Source organism: Manacus candei, unplaced genomic scaffold (genome assembly GCF_025592945.1).
Source record: "Manacus candei isolate 608988 ecotype Guabito, Panama unplaced genomic scaffold, ASM2559294v1 h1tg000047l, whole genome shotgun sequence".
In the NCBI taxonomy this organism is placed as follows: domain Eukaryota; kingdom Metazoa; phylum Chordata; class Aves; order Passeriformes; family Pipridae; genus Manacus; species Manacus candei.
In genome coordinates, this window is record NW_026138095.1 from 5,734,903 (window position 1) to 5,741,386 (window position 6,484).

At 38.6% G+C, this 6,484-nt stretch overlaps 1 long non-coding RNA gene across 1 annotated transcript in view; it reads right to left on the minus strand.

The window, feature by feature from the left end:
• LOC127475834 (uncharacterized) overlaps positions 1 to 245 on the minus strand; it is a 103,829-nt gene extending 103,584 nt beyond the window's left edge. The window contains exon 1 of the long non-coding RNA XR_007906349.1: positions 36 to 245. This is a non-coding gene — a long non-coding RNA (uncharacterized LOC127475834). The remainder of the gene's footprint in view (positions 1 to 35) is intronic.
• Between the last annotated feature and the right edge of the window lie 6,239 nt (positions 246 to 6,484).

Sequence of the window (6,484 nt, forward strand, 5' to 3'; positions counted from 1 at the left end):
TCCCAATGCCAAAACTGCTGAAAGAATGATGTTACCTGCAGGAGGTTGGACTCCGGTGAATCAGCGTTGTATCCTCAATCCGTGTTATCTGGACGTGAAGAAGGATCCCTTCAGATTTCTGAAACTTTGTCATGCAAAGCAGATGAGCAGGAGCTCAGGTCCTAAAGACAAACCAAAAATGAACAGAGATCAGAGAGAAACACAGTCCTAATTGAAGATCTATCACCAACATTTGAGAAGCAGCTTTTTTTCTCCACCTTCACTGTGTCAGCCAAAACTTATTTCAGGACACTTTCCTGGACAGAAAAGCCCAAGAACCTACAAACTTGTCAGAATCTGTGTGAAGACTCAAAGATTTGGTGAAACAGAACTTTTCCATATACACCCACACAGTATGTCTGCACTGTAGGACATAAACCAAACAGTCCAGGTCTGAAAAAAAATAGCAAAGCCAAGCCACTGTTGTGTCCCCACATAAACCCCCCCAAGTCAGCATATTTGAAGTTTATCTGAGCACTGCAAGCAGAGTTGCACTTACTTATTTCTTTAATAGCATCTTTTCTTTTCCTTGTATGTTCTGATTTGCTTCTTAATTCCACCAACCTAAATTTTGCAGACTAAAGTACAAGATGAACACTTGTAAAAATCTCATTAAATTATTACCTTGTGCTTTACAGTATTACACAAGTTAAAATCAACTACAGATTTCTCCTAATTCTGTGAGGGCTTTTTGTATTCACCTGTGTGCCCATTTCCCAAGGAACCAGTGTCAATAGAGATAGCAAATCTTCTCTCCCCTACTGCTCCAAACACTGTAACATCTATTGATGTATTTTTATACACACATACAAAGTGCCATACATGTGGCAGTCATTGATTGTTCTGTAATGGTTAGGGGGATTCATATATCACAGCTCTGCCATACAGATGTTATCATCTTCATCTTGTGTTTTCAGAGCCCTGAGGATTTTCATTTTTTAGGTTGCTACCATAATTTCTCATGTTGTCAGTTCCAAACATGTGTATTGACAAGACTGTCAAGAAGTTGCTTTTTGTGCATTTATTTTCTCTCCTTCAGTTAATTCAAAGCTTTTGAAATTATGAGAAGGATAATTCATCCTTTAAGGTGTAAATAAATCCAATGGAGACAATGCACTAAAATTTATTTCAGTTATAGTACAATTAGTTGTTTCTTTCCAGTGGAGCTTTATTTTTACATGGTCCATTGACAGTAAACCAATACCCAGCTTTTTGGTCCAGGACTTAGGGAGAACTCAATGGATGATTTCATTAAATAAGTTCCTATAGCAAAGTCATCATTATGTGTTATAAATACTGTATCTTAGCACACTTTGTTTACTACTCCTCATCACAGACACCATCATAATGAAAAACACCATGGGTGAATTTCTAGAGAAAGAACTGTAAATAAACTGTAAATTTATGTGATACCTCCTCACAACAACTCTTTAGACTAAGAATGAGAAATATCAGATTTATCAGAGCTGTAAAATTTATATCAGTAGGACATGCAGGTGGGAGAGGGAGGTGTTAGGGTAAGATGATCAGCTGAGAAGGAGGCAGGTTAGTCCTCAAGAATAACAGCAATAATCCAGTAACAAAACAGGGGTTTAGTTGAAACCAAACAGGTCATGACAATCACAAAACTCTCATAATTTGTTAATAATCTTAATGTCTAACCAAGCTGATTATTTAGCAATATTCAAGATCTCACCTAGGATGAGCCTCCACGAGTAACCAAACCTTCCCATTTTCCTTTCATTTATTTACAAAGGGGTGGGGTAGAGTTTTTCAGACATGAAGCAGTTTCCACAAAATAGGCTTTTCTCGACTTGAGAATAAACTTACTACAAGAAGTGTTTCTTGAAGGTTGATCTTTATTTTCAGTGACCACATGAAAAACATGCCAGCTCTAGAGAACATTTACCTCCTGGTGACTTCAATAGTCACCATAACTCTCTGTTAAAAGGGAAATCTGTACTTACTGTGGATTATTTCTGACCATGTAACAACCAACCACTCCTGGCCTGCACACGTATGCAAAGCAAATTCTACCACAAATGTCTGTGTTTGTCATAAACAGCTGCTGATATTTATGACAAAATTTTCAAGCCATCACACCCCCAAGGTGAGACAAACATTTGTTGTTTTTACTGTTCAGAAGCAATGAGAGTGGACACCTTCCTGCAAGTTCCTTTAGGCTAAATCTAATAAATTCAGTGGGAATTATTCCATTCACACACTCACCCAGCCCAGAACTGAAATATCATCTCTGAAACACCCCCTAAAACCCTTATTTTTCAGGTTGAAAAAAGTATTTCATGCTAGTCTCACCTGAAAAAGCATTTTAGTTTGGCTGTATTACCATTAACAACCTAGACAGCTTAAGCTAAATACGATGTAGCAAGAGTTAAAATGGCTGGAGCTCCCCCCAAAATACAGCAAGTGTGCATTTTGATCAGATGATGTTGAACACACTGCTGAAAAGCAAAGTTGTTCTACCAAGCAACAAAAAACCATCCTAAAGCCCTGACCTGGTGCCAGCAGTGACGTCCATGGAGCATCTTGTGGGCTGCATTAAGGTAAAGCAGCAGCAGCTGATCCCACTATGGAAGGGCAGAGGATCCAGGCTGGGCAGTTTGCTTGCATCAACATCTGCCTCAATCTTCTCTTTTTGATTAAAAATCCCTCCAGACTAAGCTCCCCCCCAAATGTGCCTTTAAACAGCAAGTTAAAAGGTTCCTTTAAAGTTACAGCTGCTGATGCCTAAATCTCTCCTTTCCTGATGGCATTATGCAGATCTATGAGAAGGATTTCCATGTCCTCCGTGCAGAGGAAAGAACTGATGTTCCCAATTAAGGCTTTTAATTCTTATGGCTCCAGAAAAGTTCAAATCTCTACCAGCAACATCTTTTTCTTTACATATTCTGAAAACATGGTCAGGCTGACCTTCAATCTTCTTTGCTTTCTGCACTTATCTCCTTTTTCTCCTTGTGATTCTGTGTCTGTTCCCTTTCAGAATAGTTCATGTCCTCAATTTCCCCCCGTGATTTGATCCCCACAATCTTTTTAGTGTTAAGGTTTGAGCACTATGGGATGCAATCTTGATTTCCCAGCAAAAGTTCTGGAGGATTAAGGACAGTATTCCTCAATTTGTTTCAAGGTAAACACTTACTTGGTTTTGTTTGTTTTTAAAGAGTGGGTCATATAATCTCTCCAGAAAGTAGAGTCTAATAATTAATTTCTTAATACTGGACTAAAAAAAAAAAAAATAAATAAAAGTCACTCTTTCTTTCCAGGAATAAATACGATCACCACTAAAAAAAAAATATAAAAGGCATTTAGGGAATAAGTTGGGGAGATCACTATAAAAGGTGATTTATATTTCCTCTTTTAAAAACACAAACATGGTGGGGGACATCAGTTTTCCTAAAGGAGGGACAGGTTCTCAGGCATCAAGCAGCAGCTAATTGTGTGGCCTTAACTCAGCAGCTACACAATTCCTGCCACAGACTTATTTTAATGATGCTAAAAATGAGTGATTTAATCCAGCTAGGTTGGATATTTCAGTATTTAAGGAGGAAAACCAAACAAATCAGATCCTACATTCCTACTCACCAAGCAGATCAGCTGAGTACAGACAACACATTTAGCCATTGACCCTGTAGGGTATTTTACAAATTGTAGAAATATTTTTATTATAGGAGAGGTAATTGGAATGTCTTCTCTTTCCAAGTCAATTCCAATGGTATATACATTATTAAAAATTAATGATTAAGTATTAATACCTGAACAACATAGGTTATAAATAAGGTATGAGGACTGGATATTAGTTTTCACATTCTGAATGTCTCTCTTGTGACTAAAGGGTCTAAAGTACACCATAACTTCAATGTATATTTTATTAATACAATAAGTCTATCTGACTATATGATATATTGATGTTATGCTTGAGATACCAGTAAGTGTACAGGGTAATACTCCATAACACAATTAATACCAAGGGCAACATTTCTTGGGTGCTGAAGGAGTTGGTAAATAGAGCTGCAGAGTGAAACAAAAGGTGTTGTAGCAAAACTGACACCTTAAAAGCATATTTTGAAAGCATTAAGTATTGCTACAAATGATTACTGGAGGAAATAAAACACAGTTTGCAAGGATCTAGTTCTTCTCTTCAAAGGGAAGATGATGAAAGAGGAGAGTTTAGGGTGTCTCTTCACCCTTTTAGAAGAACTCCTTCAGAAGTAAAATAATGATGTGTCCTAAGAGGTAAGTCAGCAGGCAAACCATAACATCATGATCAATGTACTGCTGCCTAAAACACCTCACTTATCCCTCCTGTCTCCTCTTTCAAAACAGAACAATGTGGCAAACATTTTTCAGAAAAAAAGGTCCATGCTGGGGAAGCACAAACCTTCCTGTTCTATCTCAAAGCACTGAGGAATCTCATCCTAAATCTTGTCTTCACTTAGAGTACTGACTGTGGTTGTCTCTGCCTGAACCACTGAACTATCAAAAAAAATTTTTATTCAGAGCATGAGGACCTTGGAATAAGATCACTCAAGTATTTGTGAGCCAAAGGACTGGGCTTGCAGGTACAGGTTACATTCAGGTCACTGCTCAGTTTGCTGTTGAACTCAGCATTCAAAAGGGCAGTGCCACTTTTCTGCATTCAGCAAGGAGAGCATCCAAATTCACTGCTCAGTTATTCACAGCAAATAATCCCAATGCAAATAATAGACATTGAGTTACATCTTCACCACAGCTCATTTTCAGACTGGGAGTGGTTTTTGCTTTTTCTTGTATGAAAAAAAATCATGCAGGTTTGAATTAATTTACTTTGTATTCGTGGTAGAGAAAACCTTTTCTTATTCCCTTTCAATTTAGAAGAAAAACAGCAGGACCATGAGGGAGGAGAAAATCTGAGGAATTCCTATAGAGCAAAATGCAAGTTCACAAATGTAGCCTCCTTCATGGTTCCCCCTCTGTGGGTATGTGACATTGGTGGTATTTGTAATTATACATCTATCAGCAGCAGCACAAAACATTTAATTATATTTCTGACACATTTATTTCCATACTCTCTGATTCCCTTAAGTTCTAGATATAATCACTCTGTTGGACTCCAGCCTTCTATAAATCACTTGCTCAACATGGATTGTCACTTCATTTCTATAAGCCAGAAAATCCACAGTGAAGCTGGAGGTACCAAACCCCCCTTTCTCAGCAGCTTCTTTACATCTCAGGCACACACCTGGATGACATTAAAACATCTAACCTCCTGCTGCAAACACCCTGGTACCCACCTAGAGCTTCCTTAGTGCTCCCTCTCCCTCACATTTATGCTGGAGAGAGTAAAGGTGCTCAGCTCTAAATATCAGATTTCTTTCCTGAGCACAGAAACATCCCCTTTGTTTTTGTTTTTAAGGGCTTGGAGCCTTTATGACACCAAAACCTCTCCATAATTTTTTTTGAGTTAAAATAGGGGAGGTCACCCCCTCAAAGTTTCCGTAGAAGATAAAAATCTTCACTTTTCTGCAAGTAAAACAAAAATGTTTGTCAGTTACTTAGAGGAGAATGTAAGGGGGAAAGTACTCAGCATTTGAAATTCTAGGAAAAACACTTCTTTCAAGCTGTGTTTGGCTGAGTAGTGACCTAAGAGAGGCAGAAGGTGTCTGTTGTTTTGGTATTTGTTAAAACAGTGTCTACTGTGTAAACAACAAGTATAAATATTTTTCCTAATGCAGTCAAAAACTGATTTTTATTTGGTGGCAGCTTCAACAATTCTGAATTCTGTAAGAGTCGAGAGTAACCACAATTATGATCAGTATGGCAAGGGATTAAAAAACCCTTCTTATAAAAAACATCAAGGTACACCCTTGAATTAACATGCACAATGCACATGTCATCACTCTGTTACAGGCATCATGGTTTGTGACCATATTTATACAGAGAGAACAAATGAGCCACTGAGCAAGTGTTCTCAGAAATTTAAGTTTTACTTTACACAGCACTGGATTTATAGGACCTGTACTGGCCAGAAGATCAAACATAAGGCAACATAAGGGGAAAATATATGTATCTGGTATTCAAAAGAAGTAGCAGTACGACATCCCCTGTGAACCACACTGTGCAGTATTACTTTAATTGCTGCAGAGGGGAAATCTCCACCTTGAGAGACAAGAAGTGAGTGAACTTCACAAGTGTGATTGACTCAGAACCCCAAGAGAACAGAAGAATGAAACTCAAGTGTCCTGAGATCCACATAAAGCTGCTGCCAGCAGTACAAACCCAGCCTTGGTGCTGTGTGGGAGATTCTGGAGCCCAGGGGATACCTTAAATGAACAGAGAACACCAAGGAGGGCACCCCAACAGCCTGCAAAACTCACCACACCGAGGTGGGTGGTGGGTGATGTGCTGCACCTCCATCTGCCACAACAGTGACACGCTGGACTGTCCATAT